At 38.6% G+C, this 23,567-nt stretch overlaps 1 protein-coding gene and 1 pseudogene across 1 annotated transcript in view; one reads left to right on the top strand and one right to left on the bottom strand.

The window, feature by feature from the left end:
* ANKRD55 (ankyrin repeat domain 55) overlaps positions 1-23,567 on the top strand; it is a 402,288-nt gene that overhangs the window by 187,185 nt on the left and 191,536 nt on the right. The window lies entirely within an intron of this gene.
* LOC131832248 (heterogeneous nuclear ribonucleoprotein F-like) lies at positions 8,349-9,677 on the bottom strand (annotated as a pseudogene).

Below are 23,567 nucleotides of genomic sequence, written 5' to 3'. Positions count from 1 at the left end.
ATGCCAGCCATAGGGAAAGAAGGGGAATTTTAGAAAAATAAAATGAACTATTATAGAAAAAACCCTTGCAGGCTAAGAAAAAGGATTCTTTTAATTATGCAAAGCCTTGGATTAACTATCAGGCATCCAAGCTTAATCCCAGCTTTATTTTAAAAGCAATAGTCTAGGGTCTGCAAACCTGGTTCCTAGGCTATACTTGGTCACTAACTCTCTTTATTACTTTGGTCAACTAGAAGATCCTCTTTGAGCTTCAGCTTTCTTATATAGGTAATGGAAAAAAAAATAATATCTGCCTCTCTGTCTGCCTTGAATTAGTATTATGTTACTTTGCATATAAGAATTTACAACAGTATACTTCCACTTATTCCTTCCTGTTTTTTATTATTCTTGTCATACATTTAACTTCTACATATTTTATAAACCCCATGATGCATTTTTAAAATTTTGCTTTCAAAGACTTTCTAAGTTGTCTTTCAAATAAAGAGGAAAAAAAATACATCATTTATATTTACTGTTATAATCATCATTTCTGTCCTTTTTTTCCCCTTTCTACAGATCTGAATTTTCATTTGGTATCATTTCTTGGCCTAAAGACCTTTCATTAGTATGTTTTTATAGTGCAAATGTACCATGACAAGCTATCTGAGATTTCATATATTCAAAAGTACCTTCAATTTCACCATCATGTTTAAATGATATATTCATGGATATAAAATACTGGGTTGACAGGTTTTGTTTTATTTCTTCTTTTTAGCACTTTACAGATATTATTTTATTGTATTCTGAGTTGCATTGTTTGTAATGAGAAGTTAACTATCATTTACATTGCTATTACCCTGTATGTAATATGCCTTTTTTTCTTTTCTGATTGCTTTCTAAATTTTCTCTCTAGTTTTCAGATATTTGACTATAATATGCTAAAGTTTTTGTTGCATCATCCACTAGAGATTTTCTTTGCATCATCCATTAGAGACCCCCATTCTTAAATTTGTGGGTGGATAATTTTCAAAAATTTAAAAACTTTCATCCTTATTTCCTCAAATACTCTTTTTGCTCAATTATTTTTCTCTACTCTTATAGGGACTCTAATTGTTTGTAGAACTCTTGGTGTTATCCCACACATTATTGACCTTCTCTTTTTTTCCTTAATTTTTTCTTCTTTCATTTTTACTTTGAATAATTTCTTTTGACCACTTTCCCTTTTAGAATTAATTTCACCCAATGATTTTTAACCTTCAAAGATTCTAGATTTTTGGCTCTAGAATTCCATTTCGTTCTTTTTTTTTTTTAAGATTTTATTTATTTATTTGACAGAGAGAAATCACATGTAGGCAGAGAGGCAGGCAGGTGGGGAGTGGGGGAAGCAGACTCCCTGCTGAGCAGAGAGCCCGATGCAGGGCTCGATCCCAGGACCCTGGGATCACGACCTGAGCTGAAGGCGGAGGCTTAGCCCACTGAGCCACGCAGGTGCCCCACTTCGTTCTTTTTTAGAGTTTTTATTTTTATCCATTTTTTTATTCAACATAATCACCTTTTCAGTTAGTGATTTAATATATTTATAATAGTTGTTTTAAAGTCCTTGTCTTCCTATTCCAATAACTGTCATCTACAAATCTGTTTCTAATGACTGTTTTTTTCTTAGATGTAATTTGGTTTTTTGTTTTGTTTTGTTTCACCTTCTTACGTGTGATATAATTTTGCTTTTGGACATGTATATGCATGTACTTATGTTGGCTCACAGCTTTAACTGTTACCAAGTTCACGTGTGTTTAACCCCACCTCCGTCATCCCAAATTACTATTTGATGTTGTCAGTAGTTGAGCTGGGTAAGGATTAGCTGAAATTTCAGATATTTTTAGCTTGCTTACCTTTGGATGAAACTCTGGCAGGACTCCAGAACGTGCAGAGTTGTACAGTTACTCTCTACTTACCAGTCAGTCCCCCAACTGCTGTTTTTCTAAGCAAACCTCATGGTGGATTGTGGTAGTATCAGAAGAAGAATTCTTGGGGCGCCTGGGTGGCTCAGTGGATTAAGCCGCTGCCTTCGGCTCGGGCCATGATCTCGGTGTCCTGGGATCGAGCCCCACATCGGGCCCTCTGCTCGGCAGGGAGCCTGCTTCCCCCTCTGTCTCTGCCTGCCTCTCTGCCTACTTGTGATCTCTCTCTCTGTCAAATAAAATAAATAAAATCTTTAAAAAAAAAAAAAAAAAAAAAAAAAAAGAAGAATTCTTGGTCCAAGTATTCTATTCCTGCTTTGGGATTCTTCTAGACTCCAGACCCTCTAGTTAGAATACATTGTTTTACAAAGTTTGGCCTCCATTTCTTTCTGTACTTAGATGAGGTGGTCTCACATATAGAAACTGTCACAACTCTCTACTTACCTAATAAAAGCTTATTTTCCTTGGAGTTAAGTTCATAACGGCTTCATTACATGCAACCCCCTTCCCCTGCCCTGTAGAAAAATATAATTTTTATTTTCTCTGGGACTTTTTTATTCTTACCAAAGAAGGGATAGTCTTTAGCATCCTTCTACATCCTGACCAGGAGCAGAAGTCTCAATGGAGGAAGATTGTTATGAAGACAGATTGCTCTGGACTGGTGCATCACTGTGTAACCCAAGTGTCTGAGAGGCACTCATTTGGAAAGAACATCTGCTTTCAGTAGGAAGCTATTGTGTCTGTGTACAGATCAGAGTATTACTGCCAGCTTTCTCCTGTATTGTTTGCACCTCTGGCCAAAGCTACTCCTTATACCTTTTCGTATTTTTTCCTTCATCTAGCCCTTCTCTGATTTTTAAAGTAAGATGATTTGTAGCAAGCAAAAGGTTTGCTTAGGTTTGTCTTAGTTGTGAAAACCCATAGGAAATTTATATAGCTGTGTTCTGCTCTCAGAGAGGTACCTGGGTGACTTAGTCGATTAAGCCTCTGACTCTTGGTTTCAGCTCAGGTCATGATCTCTAGGCCATGACATCCAGCCCCACTGAGCAGGGAGTATGCTTGAGATTCTCTCTCTCCCTCTTCCTCTGTCCCACTCCCCTGCTTGCTCTCTCTCTCTCTCTCTCTCAAATAAATAAATAAATAAAAATTTTGAAAAGAGAAGTATGTTTATTGTTATAGTGGAAAAACACATAGAATGTTTGCTTTTTCAAAGACACTGTACTTTTCCCCAGATACCACTCTTAGGACATTTCACAAAACTTTCTAGGCTTCAGTCTTCTACTTTCTAATATAGGTTTGCAAAAATGATGACCAAATATCTTCCAGTTCTAAATTTCAGATATAGGTGGCTCAGATATAGGATCCTCTCAAAGGATGATAACTGAGTTGATAAAATTGACAAAAGTATGTACACCATGCCCCTTTAATTTGCCAGTTCTGATTCAGCTGACCTATGGCTAGAATTGGCCTGACCTGGTTAGACTGGTGAGTTGTTCCTTCCTTCTATTACCTTTTTTCTCCTCCAGCCCGGTGGTTGCAGAAGAGGAAGCACCTCTAAGGCCTGCCATTAAAAAGCCTTGCCAGACCAGGGTCTAATCAGGAGGCATCCTGAGCCATTTTTCTCTTCTAATTTGAACCTCTTTATACCAGAAAACCGTAACTGTAATATTTTAGAATCTCTTGAAGATTTAGTAATGTCATTTTTATTCAAGTAGAAGAATTTTTTTTTAACATTATAGTAGTAACTCTATAGTATCCCTGAGGTGTGGCACAAAAAATTAGGTAAATGCCTGGGTGACAGATTCATAAGCGGCTCTTTAGGAAAGACAGGAAATAAGAGTTCCACTCTTAATATTTCAAGGGGTTTGTCGCCATGGCAATGGCTATGCTTTCCCACAGATTTCTCTTGCTCCCATGAATCCTCAGTTTTGCTGGGACTTGAAGCTCTTAATAATCAAATAATAGTTAAGTCTTATGAGGTTGTCTTATGAGCTTTAGATTTTAACAAGCTCATGTATGCACCTTATCTCCTAGACTGATGACAGCCTTGTGTGATAGGATACTAGAACAGGCTATGAATCAGGTCCATAATGATATCAGTCATGGAATTTAACCAACTCAGCAAAATCAATGTTCTGATTTGTGCTGGATTAAATATGAATGACTGAAACAAGCTTTCTATTAAAATTTGACGGGCTTGGTTCCTTGGAAAATGTGACATTTTTAGAGATCTTCTGAATAAAGAAAAGTCTTCCAAGGTCAGATATTTTTGGAAGATGATCATCTACTCTTGAAGAATCACAGTGGATACTAGCGTATTTAATAATGGCTTTTCAATAAAGAAAATATTTGCCATTTTGTTCAGTCCAGTGGTTCTACAAATTATTTGATTGTAAACATTTTTTCCTACTTTGGGAGCACTGGAATCCTCTGAGGTTAAGTTAACCTGACAGATTCTGAGCCGGAAATCTGTATTGAAGTGAAGCCAAGTGTGTTCTCATAAGACTTCATCCCACATGTGGAGGTATTCGTTCAATCACAGGAGTAGACTTGTAATAGCAGAGTGGCTCTGGCAGATAGAAATATGGCCAAGAGAGACTGTGGTCCCTAAGCTTGCCCTCATCTCTCTCTTCTACAGTTAACCTTGGTGACATAAGCTAGGGGCTACATTTTTCTCAGATGTATGAACTGATAGAGCCAAAATAAGCAAAACTCCAAATGTAAACAAAAAAGCTCATGAGTTCACTGTTGCTCTGTGTCTACAGCAAGTTTCACACTTAATCCCTTCTGTAAGTAGCTATTCCTATGTCAGCTGCCCACAGGAATAGGAAGTCATTTTGTTAACTGTTATATTCTATAATTCTGAAGATGTAATTTATGAGCTGTTCCAGAGCCCAAGAACAGAATTGTCCCCGGCAGAAGCTACAGCTCCTTAAGAGCAGTGAAATCCCCTCTGTATTGCAAAAGGGAAAAACAGACATTAAGAGTCTTGGATTCTATGAATAAAATATACTAAGTGCACATGTACTGAGGCTATGGCTACTGTTAATGTTGGTCTAAGTTGCCTATTGATGTTTTAATGTTTGACTGGTTGGGCTCTTTCCCATGTCACTCTCTCACAGTTAACCTTGACTCGGTTGTTGACCTAACCTGAGCCTTGCATACTTTCCTGCTACATCAGGAAAAGGTTAGGAATTTATAAAGCAAAGCAAACAAGCCTCTGAGATTGGTTACTGTAATGGTTACTTTCCTGTTGGGAATTTTGAATCTAAAACAAAACAAGGAGATCAGACTTGTATATGGCAGGCAGCTTGTGAGTCTGCAGCTCAGTTTATGCACACAGCACTGCAAGAAAATATGTGCAGAAATGGGGCCAGTTTGCAGTATTCAAAGGGCCAATCTGCTTCTAACACACACATATATTATAAAGTGAAACATACATACAGTGTATTAAGTTGCTTAGATACAAACAATTTAAACAGATGGGAAATATATCCATAAATGTGGAACATGGAGAATGTATCGCCAATACTATAAACACTATCCTAAAAAGTACCAGTAGAACTGTTGCATTATTATATTGCACATCTGAAACTACTATAACACTTGTAAGTTAATTGTTAATTGTAAATTTGAGTACCTGGTTTAGCTTAAGTCCTGAACAAGCTGCTGTCATTCATTGGTACATTAGGGATTGTCTGTTTTGATGACAGGCATTCCCTTGCTTTGTGCTAGCTATTCTTAATATGTAGCATAGCTGAAGTACTACTAAATGATTAATTACTGGGCCTTAAATATAGACAGGTGAAGTAAACATTCTAATTCTGCTAGAAAGTATTATTTTCTTTTACAAAATTATCTTTTTCCATCTAACTGATGTCTTTAATTCTATGGTTAGAAATAGGTTAAGGATTAAGACTGTTAAGTACTTACTTACTATTAAGTAAACAGTACTTACTATTAAGTAAACAGAAGAGTTATTACAGTATATTAAAAATAGATTCATGTATCACAGTAAACTGAATTACTGAAATTCAGGGAAAGTGAATTTGTCAAATCTTTTTCTGAAATTAGACTTTGACAGGGAAGGTTAGGGTTATCTTCAGAATGGTAAATGCTGAGGAACTCCTAACAACTGGAGGTGAGAACATCCAAGACCATTTTTCCTAACCTGTAGTGTCCCCCCTCAAGAGGGCTTCCTATAAACACTCTTTCCTTCCATTTAAAAAGTTGATTCTAAAAAGTCTCCAGAGCTGTGTTTACATTATTAGAACTCTCATACTATCAAATCTTCCCAAATAGCAGCAGTTTTCTCACCTAAGAAACTCTTTAGGTTTCATTAACATCACTAAGTGTCTAAGGTGTTCTGTACTGCTAGACAGTACAGAACTACCATTCATTCAATAAGCAGTACAGACTACCATTCATTCAGTAAACACCCGAGGATGATAAGATACTTCTATAGTCCCCCTGCCTGGCATGGGAAGACTGGGAAAGACACAGCCTAATGTCTTTATGGATTCCATATCTAGTCTTCTCTGAAATCATCACATGTGATCCTTTAATGTTTTGTTTAGTTTTATTTGCTTTACTTTTGAATGTGCATCATTTTAAATTAGACTTTTTGTGGCTGAATGCAAAGGTTTTCCTAGGATTTGTTGAGTTTTCTTGTTGACCATCAAATCAACAAGCAAAGAAATGTGATCTTAAGGAACGTACTTTGAGATTTCATTGAAATTTGAGATTCATTTATACAAATTTAACTTCACAATGAGTTGTCCTATGTATATTATCTGTGAAAAAGTTTAGAAAGACCTAAAGAACTTTCTTGTCTTTTGACTGGGCTTAACCTTCTTTGCAAAGAAGCCGCAGCCTTAGATTCTTCATTTGTGTTGCTAGATAGGCTGGATACACCCAGAAGTCCTCTTGCCAAGTTCCCTGGTTTAGAACTTATTTGACAAAAGTGATTCCCATTTTTGGAAATAATTCACAATCATGCTGCATTTTTCACTTTTGCAAATGTTAAAAATCACAGAATTGAGAAGGAAGAATACCTTTGAAGCCTGCTTGATTGTTGAGAAAATTAAAGTTCAGGTAATTGTAGAACCAGAACTATCTACTGGGCCCAGAAATAAAAAAAACTTGCCACAGCTTTAATGGAAAGGGGTGCATGTGTCCCTTCAAATCACTATGTTTGTATCTTTTGGGTAAATATCTAGGAGTGTGATATCTATCTGGGTAAATATCTAGTAGTCATAGGGTAGCTCTATTTGCAACTTTTTGAGGAACTTCCATGCTATTTTCCAGCTTGCATTCCCACCAACAGTGTGGGAGGGTTCCCCTTTCTCTACATCCTTGCCAACATCTGTTGTTTCTTGACTTGTTAATTTTAGCCCTTCTCACCAGTGTGAAGTGGTATCTCACTGTGGTCTTGTTTGTATTTCCCTGATGCTGAGTGATGTGGAGCATGTGTCATGTGTCTGCTACCATTTGTATGTCTCCTTTGGAGAAATGTCTGTTCATGTCTTCTGTCCATTTCTTGACTGGGTTTTTGTTGTTTGCGTATTGATTTTGTTAAGTTCTTTATAGATTTTAGATAGTAGCCCTTTATCTGATAAGGCATTTGCAAATATATTCTTCTGTTCCATAGGTTACCTTTTAGTTTTTTTTACTATTTCTTTTGCTGTGCAAAAACTTTCCATCTTGATGAAGTACCAATAGTTCATTTTTGCCTTTTTGTTTCCCTTGTCTCTGGAGACATGTCCAGCAAAAAGTTGTTATGACCAAGGTCAAAGAGATTGTTGCCTGTGTTCTCCTCTAGGATTTTGATGGATTCCTGTCTTACATTTAGGTCTTGAATCCATTTGTGTATGGTATAGGAAAGTGGTCCACTTTCATTCTTCTGTGTATGGCTGTCCAGTTTTTCCAACACCATTTGTTAAGGAAAATCTCTTTAACAAAGAAAGTTTTAAGTCAAGGCCTCACTAATTCCTACAGTATCAGTAATGCATCTCAGTTTTCAAAACTAACTTATTTTTTAAAAGCTTAAGCTTAACTAAAAGATTTATAGTGAAAATAAACTAAAATGAACAAACATGAGAAATGTTCCTCTTTGAATTAGGGATCTAGGACCTTGAGTTTAAAAAAAAAAAAAAAAAAAAAAAAAGCACATCTTCCCAATGTATTCATGGTGATGTGGCATAAAAGATCCATTTAATTTATTTAAAACTACTTTAAATCAGATAACATCACTCTGAAGTACACTACCAAAATGTTAATTGAGCAAAGCTGAAAATAGTTTTAGTTTACTCAGCATCAGAAGAACATTTCCATGGGAAAACACCAAAGAGCTAATTTTTAAATAAGATTTCACAAACTTATGGTGCAAAATGGGTCCCACAGCTTCTTCCTCTAGAGTAATAATTACTTTTCACTGCTTGTTGGCTGCTTATGAAAATTTGATCGTAATAATTCAAATGCTCCTATAAAACTACTCATATCCACCCATGCTGTTCTGATTACCACAGCCAGCCCCATAACAGCAACTCACAAACTACCCCTCCAGGCCTCTGTAAGTGGACTGGGCCAACACCCCCATGCCTTACATCATCTGGCTGCTGTATTCCCCATTGCTGGCCCCAGTTGTGGAATTCAGGAAAAGGTCAACATATCTGTGTTGCATGTTGACCCAGTTTTTGGATATAGCTGCCACACACAGCTTCTTTGGGAGTGGCAAACTCAACATCAGCTTTACCTGTCATTCTTCCAACAGGGCTAATCTCAATATAGACCTTCTCTCAATTCAGGGTTGAATGGAGAGAAGAAGTTGTAAATGTTGTTTTCTGTGGCTTTTTGTGGCAGCCCTCTCATGTGGACACAGTGTCCAGTAGTACTCTGTACAGAGAAGCCGCTGTCTCCATTATCTGTGGTCATACATGTCCAAGAGGTAGTAACTGAGGTCTTTTCCAAATAGATGGGTGGTGAAGCCGTAGCCATCACTGAGGCTGCTGTACTCCTCAGCCCCCATAGCCTGCACTATAAGCACCATACTTCATCCTCTCTAGGCCCACTTGTTTGACAGTGCCAGTATACCTCCTGGCTGTGCCAGAGTAGTCATAAAGCCCAGCTGCTGTACAGACATGAACTTCAGAGAGTGATCTGAGAATGACTTAACTCCTTCCTGACTGCTCTTGAACTCTTCAGTATACCTATGCCCTTTTCTCTCCTTCTTCTTCCCTAGGGTCTTCTCACATAATTCCTGGAGGCAACCTGCTCAAAGACTTCCCCTATAATCTTGTCCGTGGGATCCACAGGCAATGTGATCCTCTTTGGCACAATTTCTAACCCCAAGAAAGACTGAAGAATTTCTTCCTTGTTGCATCCTGTTAGGAGTCCTTGAAGTCACACAAAGCCGACATTGGTTGTATAGGCACTGTTTTGACCTCTGTCCTTCAACACTCAGTCCATCTTCGTTCTGTGGGACTTGAACACCTCAGTGTACTGGTATCCCATGCTTTCCTGGTCTTTTTTAAGGGCCATTTTTACATCGCCTTCTGATTCGAGTTCCACAAAAGCCTTACCACTCCGCCTGACTTCTCTAGAGCCAGTGAAATGAATGCCTGCAGTCCCATCATGAATTGTGTAGTCAGAAAGGAAATTCTCATATCCTTAATAGAACAGGACCAGGGCATGCCGTGGAGCTTGACCACAAAACATACCTCCCTGGGGACCCAGCGTCATCGACACTTGAGAGGACAGATGTCAAACAAGCTGGGGTGCAGCGTTTTGTGGCTTAAGGAACAACCCGGGGAATAGGGGAGGGAGATTTGTACAGTTAGAAACACTCCTAATAGGTAATGAATTGTACACTGAGGGGAGAAGGACTGATTTCTATTTTCATCAAACAAGCACAGTTTATAGCCAAAGGAGCCCCAATTCCATCTGACACTTAAAAACAGTGGGTTCTGGGGAAAATCCAGGTGCATTCTTTTGTTATTAACCTTCAGCTCCAAGTCTCAAAGCTCCCATTCTTCTTCACATCCAGCACCTCCGTTGTCCCTCTAAGTACCTTCTTCTCCAGAAAGACATGGAGCAGTCCAAGATAATTTAATTGACTTAAAAGGGAAGTTTTCCCAACATGGATAAATATTTAAACCAATGTTTGCATGCCATTTTTTTTCAACTTCCATCAAATTAAGTTTGTAATCTCAAGTTTAAAATTGACCCTACTGCTGTTCAAAATGTCTTTATGGCAGAAGTGGACTAAAGTACCAGGCTGATATGGGGGGAAAATAATTTTATCTGTAATGGAGAATGTGCAGCATCTTCTTCCAACATTTTTCATCCTGTCTTCACAGCCTGAATCATTCATCTCACAAATATGTTCAGTACCTAACGTTTGCTGCCTGGAAATTTATGCTTTTCTTAACATATAAAGATGACAGACAGTCATTAGTCTATCATCAAGATCTAAAATTTATTTTCTTCTAGCCTCGATGGTAAGCTCACTTAGTGTTGTTTTCAAGATGCCAGTTTGAGGCCATGGAAGAGAAAAAAGAGAGATCCATACAAACCGATCTGACCCTTGACTCATCATGATCCAGCCAATGAGTTTTCATGCAAAAAACACAGCCCTTTTATGCAGTGCCTTTAACTGTGGTTTATCGGTAGAGATTAAATTATGGAACCACTAGCTGCATTACCAAATTTGGTCAAAGCATTTGCAATGAACTTTCTTTCTGATTCAGCAGTACTGAATTTTATTTTGTTTTTCTCAATTAAACAAAATGTCCCAACCATGACTAGAAAAGCAGGGTGGGGAGAAATCAACCACTGAACCTTTCCAATATCTGGACAAACCTCATCTTTTCAGATTATATACTGTGTGTGTGTGTACATATATATGTAAATATATATATTCTGTGTAAGTAGTGTGTGTATATATTAATGCCTGAGGACTTGGAGGAGACAATGACAGAAAAGAAGGCGTTGATTTCAGGAGTGGTCAACAGTACTCTCCCTGCTTATCCTGTATTGAGGTCTGGTTCCTGGCACTTCCCTCAACTATCACAAATTTTGATGTCTCAGGTTCTGACTTTACTTCAGAACTTTTACATTTCTTGTGTTGAAAAATCTGCTTCCCTTACCATCTTCCTTCAATCTGGTTCTAACTCCTGTGTTGCAGCTTGACAGTCAAGGCAGCAGGTAGAATAAAAAGGAGTTACACTTTGGAAGCTCTGCAGCTTAACTGGGCTTTGCAGAAGCCTGGTTGGTGGGGTGTTCTCTAGACATCACTCACAACACAGGACCGTCTCGCTATGAGTGGTCACTTGTAAAGATTGGTTCTGTCTAAAATTAGCCAAAAGGTTTATGGAGTTTCAATGTGGCTTATTCACTTTTTTATTGTAGTAAAATTCATTTTCATAAAATACGCCATCTAATCTGAAAGTGTACAGTTCACTGGCTTTTAACACATTCACAATATGGTGCAACCATCACCACTATCTAGTTCCAGAATATGTTCTGTTGCAGCCGGCACGACAAACTGACCAGGGTCGAGAGGGTAAGAGGATGGTGAAAAGAAATTAAGAGACAAAGAGATGGGAGCAGGAGGAGCACCAAGGAGGATGTCCAATAGTGCCAATTTTATTCAAGGCTGTGAGGCATTATATAGCTAACAGAAACAATCATAAGAAAGTATCTATTTTTAGCTGATTACTAAAGAGTTTGCAACATGCACAGAAAATCTTTCAAGCTTTCCCATTATCTATTTCCCAAGCACCAATAGCAGACCTTCTAGCGCCAGATGTACTGACTTCAAGGCCACTCAAGACATAGTTTGTGTAAGCACAGCACAGTCTTACAGTGGTGTCGTCTATGGCCCGTGCAAGGACAGCAAGGACCAGCCAAGAATTTCTGACCCCGGCCAAATCGTCTCTATCTGACTAGCAAACATGTGGGAAGTCATGTACGCGAGCGCACAACACATAGCACAGACCCTTTCTCAGTGCTACTTGACTTTATCGACCTTAGCCTTTTGTTCGGCTATTCTGCCTTTAAAGGAGGCATAAGTCAGGGCCTGGATTGGTCCTCGTCTCAAGCCTTACCATGGCCTCCCACAATGTTCATCACTCATAAGGAAATTCCAAGCCCCTTTACGCTGGAACCCCCTTCACCAGCCCCTGGCAACCACTAATCTGCTTTCTGTCTTTATGGACTTGTCTATTCTAGATATTTCATACAAATGCAGCTCTATAAAACATAGCCTTTTGTCTGGCTTCTTTCACTTGCCATAATGTTTTCAAGGTGAGTTCATATTGTAACATTTGGTGGTACTTCATTCCTTTTCTTGTCTGTATTATATGGATATACCATATTTATCCGTTCATTAGTTGATGGACATCTGGAGTGTTTAGATCTTTTGAGTACTGTGGTGCTGCTGTGAACACTCATGTACCAACTTTTGTTTGAAGATCTGTTTTCACTTCTTTTGTGTCTATACCTAGGAGTAGAATTGCCATGTCATATGGTAGTTCTATGTTGAACTCTGAGGAACCTCCATACTGTTAACAACAGCAGGTGTACAGTTTTACATTCCTACCAGCAATGTGTGAGGGTTCCATTTTCTCTGGATGCTTAGCAAAACCTAATTAATTTCCAGTGTTTTTTATTATACCTATCCTAGTGCATGTAAAGTGGTATTTTATTGTGCTTTTGACTTGCATTTCTTTATGAGTAACAATGTTCATTTTTTTCATGTGCTTATTGACCGTGTGTTATCTTCTTTGGAGAAATGTCTATTCAAGCCCTTTTGCCCATTTAAATTTTTTTTTTGAGATTTTATTTATTTATTTGACACAGAGAGAGTGAGCATGCACAGCAGAGGGAGCAGCAGAGGGAGAGGGAAGAAACAGACTCCCTGCTGAGGAGGGAGCCCATGGGGTTCTGTCCCAGAACCATGGGATCATGACCTGAGCTGAAGGCAGATGCTTAACTGACTGAGCCACGCAGGTACCCCATCTTTTTACCCATTTATAACTCAAATTTGTGGAAGTTCTTTGTATATTCGGATACTAGACCCTTATCAGATATATGATTTGCAAACGCTTTCTCCCTTTCTCTTTTTACTTTCTGACAGTGTCCTTTGATACTTGTGTATGAGTTTAACAGAGCTGGCCCCATGTGAAATTTGAAGGAGTGTCTTTAGTCAGTCAGTCAGTGTCTCTCTCCTGACTTTGCCCTCTTTTTTTAAATTTTGATTTATTTTATTTCATTTTTTAAATTTCCTTTCAGTGTACCAGAATTCATTGTTTATGTACCACACCCAGTGTTCCATGCAATACATGCCCTCTATGATACCCACCGCTAGGCTCACCCGACCTCCCACCCCCAGCCCCTTCAAAACCCTCACATTGTTTTTGAGAGTCCATAGTCTCTCATGGTCCATCTCCCCCTCCAATTTCCCCCAACTCCCTTCCCCTCTCTATCTTCCCATGTTCCCTCTTTCACTTTTCTTCACTCACTTCCAGTTTCTTCATTTCTCTTATACTATATTCTCCAAAGACCAGGAAAAAAAAAAGACAACAAAACAAAAACAAAACAAAACAAACAAAAAACCTTTCTGATAAATTCATTCACACTGGTGTGTAAATGACTAGTAAGGCCTAATGACTTACTCTCCCACCAAAGGTGTTAGCATGTCAGTAACTGAAAAGAAAGCAAAGGAATTCATGAAATATCGGACATTGATAACCATAGTAGGTTGAGATCATGGGACACCTTTCTGTTGCTCCTGAAATCACACTAAGTTAACACCTCCAGTTCTACTTAAAATAAGGATTGTAATCACAGATCTGAGGCTTCACACAACCAATCCAGTCCTCTCTAAAACTCTGTACTAAGCCTTGGGGCTTCTGTGGGCAGCCACTGTGCCAAGCACATTAGTAATTAAGCCTCAACATTGTTCTGTTCTTAAACAGTCTGTAGTTCAGATGCTTTTAGAAAATAGACACTCTCCTTGAGTTTCACCTATTGGACCCCTAAGGTCACTTCGGAGCTCTCATCCATATATATCTTCAGAGCACCATGAACTGCATTGTACCTGGTTGCATTTTCTTATTCCTGAACTATATTGTCCTGGGGCTGAAATGAATCTATATCTTCTTAGCCTTCCATGCCTGCTTGGGCACCCACTGAGTCTTCTCCGTCATTCCCTGGACATTCTTTGTTTCAGTATCACAGAGGCTGTTGACAGCTCTAATGATTATGCTTGAAGACAAAACCTAAATTACCCCTAATCAGCCTGCTCTGAGGCTGGCAGGTATGTGGTGCTGTCATAGCGAGTTGGTGATATACAATCTGCCATGAATAGAGTTTTCTTCCAGCTGCTCTGACAGGACCACCTGCCGTCTGTGCCCCACTTCCTGCCAGGAAGCTCTGTGACCTTCAGTGGCCAATGCCAAGTGATTAGAAAGCTGGTAGCATTTGTGCCAAGACCTTTGTCTCTGTGGGTTTTGTTTGCTGTGACAGAGAATCAGGAAGTTCCAGAAAAGAACTACAGAGACATTTTCTCCTTATCCAAAGATACAGAGTAAGGATTCTGTCTATACAAAGGGTAGACCCCTTTGATGAGAAGTAACTCAGGGCAAACCTTTCCTTTCTCAGGCTTGTGCAAGTAAGATTTGGCTAACAAATCTCTCAAAATATGCAAGCACCCTTGAGCTGCTTATGAGAAAAGAGACAGGAGAATCTAATAAGATAAATCTAAAAGTTAAAAACCAGACCAGCTTAACAATGAATAATTGGAAAGTGAAATTTTTAAAAATACCATTCCAAAAATATGAAAGCACAGGAATAAGTCTGATAAAAGATGTGTAAGATCTGTAAAAAAAAATTTAAAAAAAAACCTGAATAAAAATTAAAACGGAGAAAGATTAAAGAGGATCAAAGTAAGTGAAGACATACATCTTATTCATGAATCAGATGGCTCAGCATTGTAAAGATGTCAGTTCTCTGTAAAATGATCTATAGACTCAAAACAATCCTAAACAAAATTCCAAGAGAAGTCTTTGTAGAAATTAATGAGTTGATTCAAAAATTTGTATGAAAGTGCAAAGGACCTAGAATAACCAAAGCAAATTTGAAAAAAGAAGAAAGTTGGAGGGCTAATGCTACCTGATTTCAAGACTTAGAAAGCTATGCTATGAAGATAGTGTGGCATAAAGATAGATCAGTAGAACAGTGATCTACTGTTCTAGAAACAGACCTACTCACATATGTGACTTTCAAGAAGGTCACAAAGACAATTCAATGGAGAAAGTATAGTTTTTTCAACAAAACCTCCTAGAATAATTGGATATCCAAATGCAGAAATATGAATCTTGATCCACAGTTTGTACAATATGCACAAGTTAACTCAAATGGATCATAGACTTAAAGTTTAAACCTACAAGAGTACACAACTTCTAGAAGAAAACATGGGAGAAAAATGTTTGTGACCTTGGGTTAGACAAAGATTTTGATCAATAAAAGAAGATACTGCCAAGTTAAACTTCATAAAAATTAAAACCTATGCTCTTTAAAGATATAATTAACAAAATGATCAGACTAGATACAGACTGGGAGAAAATGTTTAAAATATGTTTCTCCTAAAGGATTTGCATCAAAAACATGTAAAGAACGCTCAGACTCAATAATAAGAAAATAAACAATTGAAAAAATGCATAAAAGATTTGACTAAGTCTAAATCCTTTAGAAAGAAGACTATTATCACAATCAGTGTCAAGAGATAACACACCCACACTCAGCCCTTTAGTAGGATTGTCTAGAACAGCTGTGGCAGCAATAGAAACAACAAGCAGCTCTGATTTGGGAAGAGTTTCCACCCAATTCATTGTTTTACCTAAAGGTTCTCAACCTTTCCAAAGAAGATACAAAGATAGAAATAAACATGGAAAATTGTTCAACATCCTAAGTCATTAGGGAAGTATAAATTAAAACTACAGTTAAATATCACTGCATACTTATAAGAATAGCTAAAATTAATAAGCCTGACAATATGAAATGTTGATGAGAATGTAAGAGAACAGAAACTGTCATAAACTGTTCGTTGGAATGTAATTTGGTTCAACCATTCTAGAAAACACTTGGGCAGTTTCTTAAAAAGCTAAAATACTGAGAGATATTTTCACACCCTGGTTCACAGAACTATTTACAGTAGCCAAAAGTGGAAGCAACTCAGATATCCACGGGCAGACGAAGAGCGAAAGTGTGGTCTATACACACAATGGAATATTAGTGAGCCCTAAAAAGGAAGAGAATCCTGGTACATGCTATATTATAAAAGAAACTAGAGGATTTATGGTTAGTGAGATAAGCCAGTCACAAAAAGACAAATTCTGAATGATTTTGGTTATCTAAAATAATCAATTTCATAGATACAGAAAGTGGAACAGTGGTTACCAGGGATTGAGGGGAGTGGGGAATAGGAGTTGTCTAGTGGATATAAAGTTTGAGATATACAAGATGAGGTTTTGGAGATCTGTTTCATAATATGTGAAGGTACTTAATACTGCTGAACTTTGCATTTAAAAGTGATTAGATTTTAAGTTGTGTAAAAAAATTTTTTTTAAGATTTTATTTATTTCATTGAGAGAGAGACAGTGAGAGAGAGCATGAGAGGGGAGAAGGTCAGAGGGAGCAGCAGACTACCCTTGGAGCTGGGAGCCTGATGTGGGACTCGATCCCGGGACTCCAGGATCATGACCTGAGCCGAAGGCAGTTGTTAAACCATCTGAGCCATCCAGGCACTCTAAGTTGTATAAAATGGTAAATTTTATGTTGTGTATTTTTAACCATAATGATGAAGAAAAAGTTAAACATACTATATGATATAGTCATTCCACTCCTAGGTATTTACTTATGAGAAATGAAAGCACTTATTCATACAAAAACTTGCACAAAAATGTTCATAGAAGCCTTGTTTGTAACATCCAGAAGCCAGAAACAACCCAAATATCTATGAACAAATGGATGGAGACACAAATTGTGCTATTAATGTAATTGTTTCTGGACTCTTGGTTCTGTTCCTTTGGTTTATACATCTGTCCTTATGTTCATACCACACTGTCTTGAATATTGTAGCTTTGTAGTAAGCTTTAACATTGGGAAATATCAATTCTCCAACCTTGTTCTTCTTCAAGATCATTACCTATTCTGGGATTGCATTAAATCTATATATCAATATATCTCTAACAATAGAAATCCAGAAGTCTCTCCCAGAAACCTCTATAAATAGTAAATTGCCTTTACATATTTGATCATTTTACTAATATAAGCCATTTTCTTTTTACTTTGTTCCTAAATCTGGGTAATCCCTTTTATGAACTTCAAGAATTTTACTAAGTAGAATTACATGTTTTTCATTTGGTATTATTTATCTTTATTACTTTCATATCTCATTAAAAACCTAGTCTTTCAGGGACGCCTGGGTGGCTCAGTTGGTTAAGTGGCTGCCTTTGGCTCAGGTCATGATCCCAGCATCCTGGGATCGAGTCCCACATTGGGCTCCTTGCTTGGCAGGGAGCCTGCTTCTCCCTCTGCCTCTGTCTGCCTGTGCTTGCTCTTGCTTCTCTCTCTATGACAAATAAGTAAATAAAATCTTTAAAAAAAAAAAAAAAAAAAAAACCTAGTCTTTCAGAGGCACCTGAGTGGTTCAGTAGGTTAAGTGTACAGCTCTTGATTTCAGCTTAGTCTGTATCTTATGGCTCCTGAGAACCAGCCCTGAATTTGGGCTCCGTGCTCAATGTGGCATCTGCTTGAGATCCTCTCCCTCTGCTCCTCCCTGCATACATGCTCTCTCTCTTTCTTTCAAGTACATAAATCTTAAAAACAAAACAAAACCTAGACTTTCTTTTTTTTTTTTTTTTAATTTTTTTTAAAGATTTTATTTATTTGACAGAGAGAGATTACAAGTAGGCAGAGAGGCAGGCAGAGAGAGAGAGGAGGAAGCAGGCTCCCCACTGAGCAGAGAGCCCGACGCGGGACTCGATCCCAGGACCCTGAGATCATGACCTGAGCCGAAGGCAGCGGCTCAACCCACTGAGCCATCCAGGCGCCCCAAAACCTAGACTTTCACTTTGAGTTTCTGGGTTTCTCTTAGAATCTGTCACAATAGGTCCAAAAAGAAGATGGTAGTATATGGCTTTGAAGCCCACTACCAGCATTTCTTCTTTGTTGCTGTGTTGCCTTCATTTGAGACCCTTGAAGATAAGGATACTGTGGGTTGAGCTATAGCAAATTCAGCTCAGATCCTGTTATGTAACAAAAGAACATCCCAAGAATGCCAAATTTATGTGTGCTCATCCTGAGCTTGCACAGGCTTGCTTTCCTTCCTAGAAAAGCCTCTTGATGGCTTTGGACCTTGAAAGTCATTGGGCTGCAAAAAGGAATGGTGACACAAGGAGACAAGGACACGTGGAGACACTTTCTTAATAAAGCATTGACCTTCCCTCACCCATAAGGCCTCAGTGTCCTCACTGTCAACCCTGTGTCAACAAAGAACCCAGGACAAAGCAGTGTGCCTGACCAGGAGGTTGGGGTAGCTGAAAAGCAAGACCATGGGAGAAGACTGAAGGAAATTTCAAGGACAGAAAATTAGCCCTGTGAAGCATGTTTACTCCTTGCCTCTGCTATGTTGGATTCCAACCCAAGCTAAGAAACAACTCTGTAGAAATGAAAGGGCTTGTTGTTGGCTAGAGGTCATCAATAACAGAAGATTTAAGAATGTTAATGTGCAAGGAGTGATGATGAAGTCCAAAATATTTAAAAAGAGGACCATTATTATAGTCAGTCTCAAGAAAGAACACACCCACACTCGGTCCTTTAGTACCATTGTCTAGAACAGCTGCAACAGGAACAGTAACAACAAGTAATTCTGACTTGGGGAGAGATTCTACCCAATCCATTGTTTCACCTAAAGGTCTTCAACCTTCCCACCCCAGAATCTCACTATCATGCACTTATTTTTACTGTCAGCCTTAAGGAAGGGAACTGTAGCTCAGGACATGGCTGACAGCTTCACTTGGAGAAGTCTTACTCAGAGCCCTCTAAAATATGTGGTCTTTGCTCTCCCTGAAGTGGTTTGCCTGATGGGCTTCTGTGGTCCAAAAACAGTGGCATCTGCTAACCCTATATTCACCTAAAAGGGCATGTTGTCTCTACTCTGGACCAGTTTCTGTGCCTGTCCTGCTACCCAGTTACATCCCCCTTTTTAAGACCTCCACTTCGCTTCTAAGTTCTTTGCACATTGTATGTCCCATGATGTTTGGAAAGTACTTGGGTTGGGATCTAATGCCAACTAATGCCTGCCCTTACCAGAGCTTTCTCCACTTTAGGTGCCCAAACCAGAGACCTTGAAGTCATTCTTGATTCTCTTCTCTCACACACACCCTTTGTCTAATCCAGCTGCTGATGCTGGCAGTTCCACCTTTAAAATGTATCCCACATCTAAACACTTCTGACCACTTTCATCCTCCTACCTTCATCTCTTACCTGCAATATTACACCAGCCTCGCCATTAGTCTTTCTACTCCTGCTCCCTTTGGATAATTTACTTTGCAGCCAGAGTGATCCCATTACAGTGTGAGTCAGATCACATTACCCCTCCACTTAAAACCCACCAAGGACCCCTTATTTCACTCAGAGTAGAAGCCAAACACCTTCTAGAGCTTTTAAGACTCCTGCCTCAGGGCCTCTGCACTTTCTGTTCTCCTTGGTTCTACACTTTATGCCAAATGTCCACATAACTCTCTTCTTTGAGAATTTATTCAATGATCACCTTCTCATTTCAGTCTATGATGGCAACCCAACTTAAAATGGCAGTGCCCCCTACATCCCCTGTCCCTAGGCCCTGCTGTGCATCCTCCACAGTACTTCCATCATGCTGCATGCTGCATTTGTTTTCTCCCTACCTCAATTAGAATGTTTGATCAATGAGAACAGAGATTTTTGTTTGTTTCTTTACTGATGCATCCCAATGCTTAGACCATAATCTGACACTTGGAAGGCTCTGAAAACTATTTAACTGGATTAATGAAATGAGGAACAGCAAGTTCTTTCTTGCATGGAAGTACGGAGGTAGAGTAGCATATATTTTCCTTCCCTCATTCCTCAGTCTCATTCCCTTATCTCAGCTTACATTTGCTGCTCATTTCTTAAACATGATATTTCTTGGAAGTAGCACGAGGAGGGACCACATTCCAATGACAGTCTGGAGGGCTAGTCCTTGGACTAGAAGTATACCTCATATTACATAACACTGCATTTCTCTACAGACAAATCCACTCCAGCCTCTTTTCTGTGTCTCGAGCTTCTTTGTATGGCTGGCATTCCTAGCTCATGTTAGAACTTGCTTATTTGAGAAGCCAAAAGTGAGATTTGGGAATCAATATTTGGAAAGTCCATGACAAATACCCAGATAAATCCATCCAAAACTGAGCTTCCAATCCTTTTTAGTTTTGAACTTCAAATCTAAAATGTCTTTTAAACTTCGAAGTGGAGTGGTTCAATAGGCAGATACATGTGCCAAAATCTGTGAGGAAAGAAAAAAATGGTTTGTTAAAAGAGTCATGGTGATGAGAGCCTATATGTAGAAACTTGAGGTTGAATCAGATGTAAAAAGTATCTCTCAATTACTCCCTCTCTCCCTCACTTACTCTTTCATTCATTTATTTACTCAATACCCCTGTGACACAGTTTCTTCATGGACTAACCTTCAAACACACATAGCACCAAAACTAAACTTAAAAATGATTTTTTAAAAAATCCAATTTAGTTACCATATAATGTGTTATTAGTTTCAGAGGTAGAGTTCAGTGATTCATCAGTTGCATGTAACACTCAGTGCTCATTCCATCAAGTGCCCTCTTTAATGCCTATCACCAAGTTCCCCCAACCCCCTCCTACCTGCGCTCCAATAACCCTTAGTTTGTTCCCTATACTTAATAGTCCCTTATGGTTTTATTAGAGAAGAGGAGCCAGAAGATCCATGAATCATCCCACCCCTCAGCTTCCCTCTCTTGTTCCTAGGGAGGGTATCACACAACTGGAAAGTGAGTTCTTCTTTCACATTGGAATTTCCTGGTGAACAAAATTCCCCATTTCATGATATGTTATAATGACAAAGAATTACAGTGAACCAATAGTTAAAGTAGCTCAGAACTCCTATGGAGATATAAAGACACTTATGCTCTAAAACAGAAGTTCTCAACACAATCTACGTATTATCACCTGGGGCTATTTTTAAAACTATGGCTATCCATATCCATCCTAGATAATCATATTTAATTGGTCCAGCAGAGGCCTGGTAATAAGTGGTTTTTAGAAGCTTCCCCGGTTTATTCTTATGTGTAGCCAAGGTTCACAATTATTGGTCTAAACAAAAACCATAACCTAGTTTATTTATTAGGCCACCAAAATACAGTGACTTTTTTCTTAATACAGTGACTTTAATTTGAGATTTAAATAATGATGAACAGATGAAGTGAGAAGCAGAAAGGTATGAGGGAGCATTCCAGGCAATGGGTATAGCCATGAATACCATGTTAGAATGGATGTTCTGGTTTTAGAAAGCCAAGAGCAGACTCTACAGCCATTTTAGCTGTTCTTTAACATGGAGAAGTGATGCCCCAAAGAAGAACATTCCTGATTTCCCACAAAGCCATATAGGAAATGACTTAAAGAATCTGGACTCTGGGGACGCCTGGGTGGCTCAGTTGGTTAGGCGGCTGCCTTCGGCTCAGGTCATGATCCTAGCATCCTGGGATTGAGTCCCACATCGGGCTCCTTGCTCGGCAGGGAGCCTGCTTTTCCCTCTGCCTCTGCCTGCCATTCTGTCTGCCTGTGCTCGCTCTCTCTCCCTCTCTCTCTCTGACAAATTAAAAAAAAAAAAATCTTAGAAAAAGAATCTGGACTCTGGGAACAAAACTGAGGGTAACAGAAGGGAAGGGGGTGGAAGAATGGGGTAGCCAGGTGATGGGAATAAGGAGGGCACACATGGTGATGAGTGCTGGGTGTTATATGCAACTAATGAATCATTGAACACAAATTACATGATGGCTAACTGAACTTAATAAAAAAATAAAAATAAATTAAGTACCTTCTATAACACATGAAAAAAAAAAAAAAGAAGAGAAAAGAAAACACCATGATATAGAGCTGGCACTGCCGCAGGACTGATTGGGTATATACCTAACAAAGGAATAGGTCTTTTCACTTCCCTCAGTACAGATTTAGTTTGCAATTTTTGCTCATGTATCTACTGTGTTTGGGATTAATACCATAGGACCATACCTCAGGACCCTTCAAAAGGAATGCTAATGCATATAATTCCACCTTAACTTAATAAGTTTTCAGAGACAAAACCAAGACCCTCTGGGGACAGGATACTGGAACTATCCTATAAAAAGGTGTTCTTCCTGAACAGTTACCCTATTTGGTGAGGCAAGAGGTAGAAAATGTCACATTAACAAAGAAAATGCAGGATTTGAATTTCATATTTCTAAAAGGTACAGGAAAGAATGACCTTTTTTGCACCTTACCTCATCTTCTGAGGAGCAGGGGCCAGCAATCATTTGAACCCTCACAGGCTCTGAACAGAGTTTTGTTCGTAGTATAATCAGTTTGATTGGTGTGCAAATCTCCATTCCCCTTGTTCTGAACATTTTTTGTTTATCTTCAGCTTTTGTCCTTGTCTTCCAATTGCTAATGGTTTGGGAGAATTAATGACCCAGGAGATAAACAAACAGGTTTTGTTTCTAAACATAAAGTCTTTGTGGTCCTGCCAAAGATTTTTTTTTTTTTCTACACTATGGATTTCCCTCTTTCGCTGAGGACAAAAATGATGCTTGCAGGAAATATTTATCTTCTCGTATGCCTTATTCAAGTCATGAGGGAAATAGAAATTAGAATGACCTTAAATCCTTGCACCATATTGTGTCTTTACTTCAGCCATTATGGTATCAGGGGACAGGGGAGTGGGAGAGGAATGATGTTAAAATAACGTGAACTTGGGGTAGAAGTTTCCAATGTAAACATCTTCTGAATTTCTTCTTTACTCTGAAATGAATTATTTGAAACAAATCACTCTGTCATAACACATTTTTTGTTTTACCAGGCCAAAGAGAAGAGATTTATTTTCAAACTGTAGCAGATATTTGGGGTCATAAACAAACCTTAGTGGTTAGTGCTCCCAGAACATTTGGTGCTACCTCTTTGAATTCATATAGTCAATAAAATATATACATTTAACTTATATTGTCAGTATATTCTAAAGAAGCTCACTTTTGTATATGCCTTGGTATATACATATGCAGCTTCTAATCAGTTGCCTGGAGGGATGGATGGGATACTGATGGAGCTGCTTTCACTAGAAAATATTTGCAAGGTAGCTTTGGAAGTAGTAGAAAGAGAAAGTACTTTTATTTTGTAAGTATTTGGTACTTGTTATGAAACAGATACTGTGCTAGAGATTAGATATATGGATTAAACATGATATGTGGCTTTGAAAGAGCTTTTATCTGAGCTGGGCCTTGGAGTATGTGTAGGAGCTAGCTAGAAGGAAGGAAGAAAGGG

The sequence above is a fragment of the Mustela lutreola genome, chromosome 5, assembly GCF_030435805.1.
Source record: "Mustela lutreola isolate mMusLut2 chromosome 5, mMusLut2.pri, whole genome shotgun sequence".
NCBI lineage: Eukaryota > Metazoa > Chordata > Mammalia > Carnivora > Mustelidae > Mustela > Mustela lutreola.
The sequence above is the reverse complement of the archived record's forward strand: the minus strand, read 5'-3'. Positions and strand labels throughout refer to the sequence as shown.